Consider the following 10,018-nt stretch of genomic DNA (forward strand, 5'->3'; position numbering starts at 1 on the left):
TGTCGATTCCTTGGTAAAGGTCATCCATCAGGCCGACCAAGGCTGTCTCAACCCCATAGCCAGCTCTAAAGCCAGTTTGAAATGGGTCTAGATAATCAGTTTCCTCCAAGACTGCCTGGAGCTGGTTGGCCACCACCCTCTCAATCACCTTGCCCAACCAAGGGAGATTGGAGATTGGCCTGTAGCTGTCCATCGCTAAGGAGTCCAGGGAAGGCTTCTTTAGGAGTGGTCTAACCATTGCCTCCTTCAGACAAGGAGGCACCCTACCCTCCCTCAGTGATGCATTTATGATATTAACTAGGCCACCTCCAACAATCTCCCTGCTAGATAGAAGCAGCCAAGTCGGGCAAGGATCCAGAGAACCGGTGGTAGGCCGCACCTCCCCAAGCAGCTTGTCCACATCCTCAGGAGTCACAGATTGAAACTGATCCAATCTAATACTGCAAGGGGGAACGCTGGACACCTCTTCCATAGACCTTGCAGAAATGGTGGAGTCTGTCAGCTCGAATACAGGAGATCTTATTCACAAAGAACCCATTAAAGGCATCACAGCAGAGCAACTCCGGAGACTGACTGGAAGTAGAAGGAGCAGAAACCAAACTCCTCACAACCCGGGATAGCTCCGCCAAGCGTGAAACTGCAGCCGCAATGTGCACAGACCAGAATCTCTTTTTCGCTGCACGCACCGCCACTGCATAATTCAGCAAATGGGTCACATGCTGAATCCTGTCAGATTAGAACCGAGTTCCCTGTTCCAGGTTCCCATCAGGGCATTGACAGAATCACCGGCTGCACCAACGTCAAAAACCTCCAAGGCCTTTTGAAATCCCACTGGATCCAGCAGCCTTTTTGGATGAACCATCCTAATAGGTCCACCACCCCTGCAGGGGTGGATTGTGGCTGTGAGACCAACCTTAACCAGGTAGTGGTCCGTCTAAATATACACCAATTTACATCAGGATATTAATTTGCACCTGGATTGCTGCTTTTGTAATACAAGCATGAACTTTGGTAGAATTGTACCTGACAGTATTATAAACAATGGATGACATCCAGACCTTCAACACAATGTTACACCATGAGCAGAATTCTCCTTCTGTGAACTAGGAGTGTGCACAAAACCAGGTTGCCCAGTTCGATTCGAGTCCAGATCAGACTCCAACCAGACCAGGCATGTTCAGTTTTATGCAGCTCAAACTAACCCACTCCATCCCCGGGTTCGGAGGGTTCGTGAGTTTAAAAAAAAATTAAAATTATATTTTTTACTGCCTCCATTCTGGGGGCTTTTCTAAGGCAACGGCGTGGGGTCTCTAGAAGTTCCCCCTCGTTGGGCATGCGCGGCAGCCTCCAAAACGGCTGCCACCACAGGGTGAGGTCCGGAACAGGTTGAAGACTGCCCGAACCAGGCAATTTGGAAAATAATGAAGGTCAGTGGCGGAGGGGGGGGGCTTTTGGAGACACACACACACCTGCGGCTTCGGAGAAGCCGCCAGAGCAGTGGCAGTGAGTTGTATTTCTGTTACAAAACATTTAAAAATGTTTTTAAACTTGCGAATCCCGCCCCCCGAACAGGCCAGGGGAGTTTTCGTTTCCAAACCTGTTCCTACATCCCTACTGTGAACAGAAGTAGAATTGTCCTCACGCAAGTGTTCCTTGCATGAGTGGAAAGTGTCCTCACACAAGTGGAACTCTTCTTCTGTTAACTAGAAGAAGCTTCTGCTGATGCTCAGCAATGCACTCCAGGTCCAAACAGTATCCAGTCTCAGATACGGATCCAAAACCAACTTTTAAAAATAATGGTAATGTTTCAGTATGCCTACTGGAAGATTAATGTGATACACCATCCCATGCAATATACATGAAAACTATAATTCTCATGAAACTTCATGCCTCAGAATAGAGAGGATTGCACATACATCAGAAAAACATCCTATGTGGGAATGGCTAATTCCACATAAAATGTGTACACTTAGGCATGAAGATTGCTGCTGGACCAAAATATACTTTACTACAAAACATACCCCTTTTACTACAATGCATTGTATCAAAACAACACCCAATTAACTGAGCTAAACTCTAATCGATTGCATTACACCCTTATTCAAGATGACGTTGCCACGTAATCAGAGGTGGAATTATTGCAGTCATCAGTACATCAACATAATCGAATACAGTGATTCTCAACCTTTTTGAGCAGGTGCATCCCTTTTGACACAAACCTTCAGCTCAGGGACCCCGTACAGATAGCATGTGTGGGTGCACTCACATACACAAATTAAATGTAACAGTTATGAGATGAGCTACTCTAGTCACTGACTTGTATCCAGACTAAGTTACTCATGAGTATTCACATTAAAATTCCTAAGCCGTCTTATTAAAATTAATGGGACAAGAACAAGTATATTTGTCCTCTTGATTTCAATGGGATTACTCAGTGCTGATTTTCTGAAGCCTGCCAGTCAGGATGAGGAGAAGGATACACTGTTCTTCAGTGAAGGAAGGGGACCAGGAGTGATGGACAAGGACAAGGAGAAAGGCAAGTGAGGTGGTGGTCTGGGGAGGACAGAATTTGATTCCCCACAAAATGTGTGGTCACTATTTTTCAAGTGTTTAGATTCTTTAGTGTTTCATAACTTTCCCTCAATGAATCCCTATGAGGATTCCTTACACACCTTCATTTCTTCTATTCATTTTGACTGTCTTTTCGACAGTGCCAATTGTCAACTGCCATGTACCAACTACACCCCACTCCCACCCACAAGGCTGTGGGGTACTACTCAGTTTATGTTCAAGGAGATTTTTTTCAAGTGTTTAGGCTCTTTGGTGTCTAATAACCTTTCCTCATAATGAATCCGTATGAGGATTCATTACACACCAAAGAGGAAACACCTCAAAAATTCCTAACATATAAACTGTGTACCCAGTGGCTTGGGTAGTTGGAACATGGGATGCCACTAATTCCCCACACACACCCCACCTGCAAAGCAGTGGAGTCAAAATGAACAGAAGAAATGAAGGTGTGTAATGAAGACTCCAAAGAATCTAAATACTTCAAAAATACCTAAAAAATAAACTGAGTACCGTGTGTGTGTGTGTGTGTGTGTGTGTGTGTGTGTGTGTGTAGGGGAGGTGGGTGGTTGTTGACACATGGCAGTTGACAGTTGTCACTGTCCAATGATAGTAAAAATGAACAGAAGAAACAAAGGCGTATAATGAATCCTCATAGGGATTAGTTATGAGGAAAAGTTATTAGATACCAAAGAATCTAAACATTTCAATATTCCTAAAAATTATAATGAGTACCCCGCTGCCTTGCAGGAGGGGTGGGTGGGTGTAGCTGGCACATGGCATTTGACAGTTAGCACTGTCCAATGACAGTCAAAATGAACAGAAGAAATGAAGGTGTGCAGTGAATCCTCAGGGATTCATTATAGGGAAATGTTATTATACATCAAAGAATCCAAACACTTGAAAAATAATGACCACACATTTTGCTCCATAACTCCACTTCTACAAGGGCTAGAGCTTAATTTCATTTTATTTTTTTAAATGAAAGCTGGGGATCTGTGTTAGGGTTAGGATATGGCAACTTGGAATCCCCATTGTATTCTTTGGCTGAAATGTTCAAAATCAGTAAAAACTTTTTAAAAATAATTAGAAATCAACCAAGTGTCCCATTGCCTTTAAATTTGGGTGGTAGGTGGCACCCATGGGGACCTACCCACTACCCACATTTGGTGCCCCTAGGTCCTTGTTAATTGGTCCGAATCAGTCCAGATCCAAATTGAATTGAAGCAAATACAAATCGAATCGGGGTGATGGGGGGTAGATTTGGACACAAAACAAATCAGGGGTGATTTGTTTCGGGCACAATTCAAATGAAAAAAAATTGATTTGTGCACATCCCTATTGTCTACCCAGACTGGCAGCGGCTTCTCCAAGCTTGCAGGCAAGAATCTCTCTCAGCCCTATCTTGGAGATGCCAGGGAGGGAACTTGGAACCTTCTGCTCTTCCCAGAGTGGCTCCATCCCCTAAGGGGAATATCTTACAGTGCGTGCACATCAAGTCTCCCTTTTATAGGCAACCAGGGTGGACCCTGCTTAGCTAAGGAGACAAGTCATGCTTGCTAACACAAGACCAGCTCTTCTCTCACTTTTTATTGGCTGCCTCTCCATGCCGATCCATTAGAACAAAAAAGCACAATTCAAAACAAGGACAATGCTTTTTTAGCCTACTTTCCAATAGGCTTATGAGATCACCCAGAATTCTTTATGTGGACACATAAACATTTGAGGTACAAGTGGGCTAACTTGTGAACCACCTAACTGATTTGAACCAAATTTGCTACATATGTAGGGACACATAGGGATGCCCAAATAGCGTGCTGTGTGATGATGTCATCCACTCCAGTTCAAGATGGCAGCCACGTGAACATCTGAGACACAAGCGGGCTAATTTGTGGACTGTCTAACCAATTTAGGTACAGTTGCAGCGACTGACACATAGGGACACCTCAATGGCATCATTTGTGATGACATCATCCACCCCAATCCAAGATCATGGACGCGTAACCCTTTGAGGCACAAGTGGGCTAACTTGTGAACCGCCTAACTGATTTGAACCAAATTTGCTACAGATGTAGGGACACATAGGGATGCCCAAATGGTATGGTGTGTGATGATGTCATCCATTCCAAGATTGCGGCCACATGAACATCTGAGGCACAAGCGGGCTAATTTGTGGACTGCCTAACCCATTTAAACCAAATTACGTACAGTGGCAGAGAGTGACACACAGGGACACTTCAATGGCATAGTTGTGATGATGTAATCCACACCGATTCAAGATGGCAGACGCATAAACTTTTGAGGCACAAGTGGGCTAATTTGTGGACCACTTAACCGAGTCGAACCAAATTTGCTATAGCTGTAGACACACATAGGGACACCTCAACGGCACAGATTGTGACAATTTCATCCTATCCAATTCAAAATGGCAGACATGTAAACTTTCGAGGTGCAGGTGCACTAACTTGTGGACTGTCTAATCAATTTGAACCAAATTTGCTGCCACTGAATGGACACATAGTGATGCCCCAAAGGTGTAGTTTGTGATAATGTCATCCCCCCAATCCAAGATGGTGGACATGTGAACTTTTGAGGTGCAAGTGTACTAACTTGAGGACTGTCTAACAAATCTGAACCAAATTTGATACAGTTGTAGTGAGTCACACACAGGTACACCTCAATGGTGTAGTTTGTAATGATGTAATCCACTCTGATCCAAAATGGTGGATGCATGGGTATTTGAGGTGCAAGAGATCTAACTTGTGGACCTTGATTTGAACCAAATTTAGTCCAGTTGTAGAAAGTGAAAGGAAAGTAGGCTGATTAGTTCTTACTATAGCAACTTTATTTTTGGAAGTATCATAATAAAAAGTATCAAAAAGCAAGCTTTCAAGGCCTGCAGAACTCATTGGGTCAGTTGGTAAGCAAAATGACATATGCCAACTTTTCCCCCCTTCCTTTATTCAAGCACAACTTACATGTCTGTTGAAGAAGCCAATTTTCACCTTTGAAAGGCTGATCCTTATCTGCAAACACTATTATTAGATATTACAAACTGCAGACAGTTGGGACATGTACAACATTCCCCTTTCCCTCTCCTCTTATCCTTCATCTAGCCTGATGAAGAGTTTTGCAGGATTTGCAATCTCATTATATGAGAAAGAGAGGACTCTTCTATTCCTTGTTTTTCATTTATTCTTTTAGTCTATAATTAGATTTTATAGGCCTAAAATGGCACCATATCAGATTATCAATATTCTAAAAAATTTCTAAGCTTCCTAAGGTTGTCCCAGCAAGACACTCCATTTGCACATTAATTGGACACTAGAAACATGATTACCATGCACACAGAATTCCTTAAGTATAATGGTGATGAACATTCTATATCTGAGCTAGAGCTGTGCAGAGAAGTCTGATGTTCTCCCATATATATTCACTGTGCAAAGGTATAGGCTTGTTGGTGGGGGAGAGTAGTTTTTTAGGTATATTTTGGAGAAATAAAACTTCTCTAAGAAACAGAAGTTGACATGATGTTACGTGTGCACTGGGGCTGCTGTGGACTCCTAAGGCAGTCCTGATACTGTTCAGAAACAGTGCTTATGGCAATTGGGGGAAACTGCAGCAACACTGCTTCCACAGCCTCTGCTTCTGAACAGCGTTGGGGCTGTCTTAGGAGTCCCTGGCAACACAGTGCTATGGCCCTCTAATGCTGCACATCATGTCAGCCACTATATTTTTATATACCTGTGACTAAAAGAAAAATATGTGAACAGTCAGTTAATATATGGTGAGTTGGGTTCATGGGTTCTTCCTCACTATATGTTGTACCTTTTAGTGTGAACCGTTGAGCCTATGCACATAAATTGGTATGCATGTAGGCTCTGCTCATTCAATCTACTTGCCAGGGAAAAGGAGTGAACACATTGTAAGAGTGGGGCTTACTCATCTATGAATGTATGTGCACAGGATGTGATTCCAACTAAAGACTGTTGGGGGGTGGGGCTATGGGAGGGTGCATGCTCCTAAGGCTTGCCCCCCCCCCACAGACTGCCATGTGTTCAATCTATCCACAAGGCTCTTATGAATGTGCTTAATGTTAAGGTGACTATATATACTCTTTCTAGCCATCAGCTTCCGCCAGTGGTTTTAAAGAGCCATCTAGAATTGCCAGGGCATAACTTTACTACTTTGGCATTTCTTACTGTGCTAAGCGATGCATGTACTCCTGCAACAACTTTGGAGTATACTCCTTTTGCATCAGAGATCTTTTCCTAAGAGCACAGTTTTGAATTGTACATCTTAGTAAACTGAAAAAGGCACAATCTTCCTCCTGACCTCAATTTCCATTCTTATGGGGCATCCATTAAATATAGCTCCATCTTCCCCTTTTCCTCTCCCAACAGCTGAGTTCACTTCCTTTGTTGCTGGCTTTCAACCAAACTAGCAAGAAAGGAGCAAGATTTCAGTTAAGCAGTTAGGAGAAAGGCTGTCTTCAGAGCAATGGCAGCTGCTTTGCTCTTAACAGGCCCAACTCATCATCATGCTGAAATCTGAATACTAGCCGCAGTTGTATTTGTTCTATTTGTTTAGACTATAAAGCTGCAGCCGTTTGCACGTTGAGAGTGTTCATGTGATATCATATGCCTTAAATATCCAAATATTCAATCCACATATGCTCCCTAGCCAACTCAATGTCTAATTTTTAGTAAGCTGTATGCCACAGAAGTTGCCAGTTTGACCTGATAATGCCTTTTGGTTTAATAGCTCATGTAAGGTTGCCAACTAGGAACCTTTGTAGAGGACATGGAACTATTTTGGGGACCAAATGAGTTTTTTTGCATTAGGAGAGAAAGACATTTTGGGGAACCAAACAACTTTTTTTGCATGTGTTGTGGTGCCCAAAGTTCTGGGGAGCAGCTGGAACATTTTGTTCACGCAGAACACTGTGCTCTCATGAGCAGCTTCTCTTCCTCTATCTCCTTCCCCTTCCTACTGACCATTGATCCAATCAGAAAGCCAGAGGGGAGGTTTTGTTTCAGCAACCAATTGCAGAGTCATGTGATGCAGGAACACAGATAGGTAGTGCAGCTTGATTGCTTCATGTGGTGGCAGTGAGAAGTTAGCAGTTAGCTACCTAACTTTACTCAGTTAGCAGCTACCCCCGCTGAGTAAAAAGGCACATTTTAAAGTGGTGAATCTCTTCTATTTATCATGGGGAGAGCAACTGGCCCTATCCAACCCCAGCACAGCATTCCTTCAAAGGCTGATGCTGGTATTACCTTGTGTTTCTTTTTAGATGGTGACAGGGGAGCATTCTCATTGTTTTCCTTTGAAAACCACTATGAAACCTTTTGTTGAAAAGCTGTATATAAATGCCTGTAATTGTAGAAAACAGCAAGTGATTAGGAGACCATGCATGTACCACTGCACCAGCAAGCAAAGAAGCTGGCTCCACAGCTAGCTGGCTGCCCTGCCTTGAGCCAAGAGGTGAAGTTACTGGCCTGGCTGGGGAGAGCAGGCTGGGTGGCCCATGGGGGAGGAGGACAGAGGACTGTGTGTGTAGTAAACCTAACCAAGCAAGGCATTTACAGTTAAGACACAGGGGCCTTGAGAACTCTGCACCTTGACAGCAGACTGAGCAAACATACAGCTCACCTGGTCCTCAGCTTCACAATGGTGAGCCGTATTTATTCTCAAATTGTCCAATTTTAATCAAAATATGCAGATATTACCAATAAACATATGCACATTTTATGCAAAGTGAATTTTTTCACTTTTTGGTGAAAAGCATCCTCTATTTCCACTTCCTGGGTATGGATATCTACTTTTTTCACCATTTGGAGCTGGCACCCCAAAGCAAAAGGATAGATAGCAAGGCATTATTCAGGGAGAACCCAACACAAGTACTGCAGTTAATTCTCACACTTGCCACAGCGTGCAAGACTTCAGTTCTGTTTCTTAGCACAGAGGGAATGGATTTGTGCAATCCTGGAACTGGAGTCTCTCAAACATTTTGCTGAAGCAATTAGGCTATGACTCTGGGTCACAATCTGACAAAGCTAGAAAACAGCATCAGTCCTTCCTTTCCACAAGAGTTTATAGCAAGGTGAAGAGAACTCTCCTATTCCCAGAAGGAAATTCTGTCAACACACATCAGTATACTGAAGGTATGGACACTTTACAATCTCAGTTATGGCTCAAAATAAACTTTCAAGACATTGGGCAGGAACCAGACTAAGTTAGTCATTACTAAGTCCCAGTGGCTGACATTCAGAGCAGGGATGCATGGATGCAAGAGAGCAGCCTAACAGAACTTCCCAACTATATGCACCAGTGCAGCAGGGAAGTGGCAATTTTTGACATCCTCCCCTTCCCCAAGACACCCTCTGCCCCACCAAAAAATATGCCCCTGAGGGTTGTGCAATCCAATTTCCCTGCTACTTCAGTCAGAAGTTGAGGACAAAATCTGGGTAGGGTAGCAAAACATGGGCCAGTACTATAAAACCTCTACCAGTTGTAAAAGAAACATGAAATTGCCTCCTCTAAATATGGAAAACCCACAACTACCTCCAAGTAGATTCAGATTGCCCAAAAAGGCTTCATAACATGATAGCCACTTCGTCTAAGGGCCACACTAGATACTATAATTGCATCATTTGCAATAGCATCATACTAATGTAAATACCAGCCATACAGGGGCCCGATTGGGACTGGCTGTTTGTCCCCCACTGTGCCTCCCCACTGCGGAGATGGCTATTTACCTTGGGATGTTTACTGCATTTGTACCAGCAAAAGCTTTCTCTCAGGATGAGTAGTGGTAGCTGTGGGGGAGGGGTCGGTGATCAGGGCTGGGAGCACAGCAGAGTCAAAGCCCTGTCATAGTCCCCATCCTGATCACAGTTAACAGCCAGCTGTGTCTGCACGTTAGGGGAACCCTCCGGCACATCTTTTGACATAGGCAGCTGCAGGGGGGAGGAGGGATAAAAAAAACATTGGCCCTCCCCCTTGCACAGCAGAAAATACTGTTCCGCTGGAACATACTTGGTATGGATGTTCGCTAATATTTGTTCCTGCACTAGTTTTGATCTTTAATGTAACTGGATTCTCGTTACTATAGACTTTAAAAAGGAGCCTTGCAGGAAGGAGGACACCTTAACACCTGCTTCCAAAACAGCTGCTCCCCAATGGTGAGAGTCTGTGTAGCTGCAGGCTGCTGTTGCCAGCCTGTGCGCCCCCTAAAATGTGGGGCTCTGGCTGCTGCCCTGTGGGTGAGTCTGTGCAGGATCGGGGCTGGGGGGGGGGCGGTGTGAGTCTGCAGTTCTTAAGGACCAGCTGCCCAGATTAGCCATCTTTCTGGGCTTATAAAAGGGCTGCTGCTCTATGGAGGCAGGGTCACCACCGAAGGTGCAACACCAAAGGGCGTCACCCCTTGGGGGGGGGGACACTTCGG

Source organism: Hemicordylus capensis, chromosome 4, assembly GCF_027244095.1.
Source record: "Hemicordylus capensis ecotype Gifberg chromosome 4, rHemCap1.1.pri, whole genome shotgun sequence".
NCBI lineage: Eukaryota > Metazoa > Chordata > Lepidosauria > Squamata > Cordylidae > Hemicordylus > Hemicordylus capensis.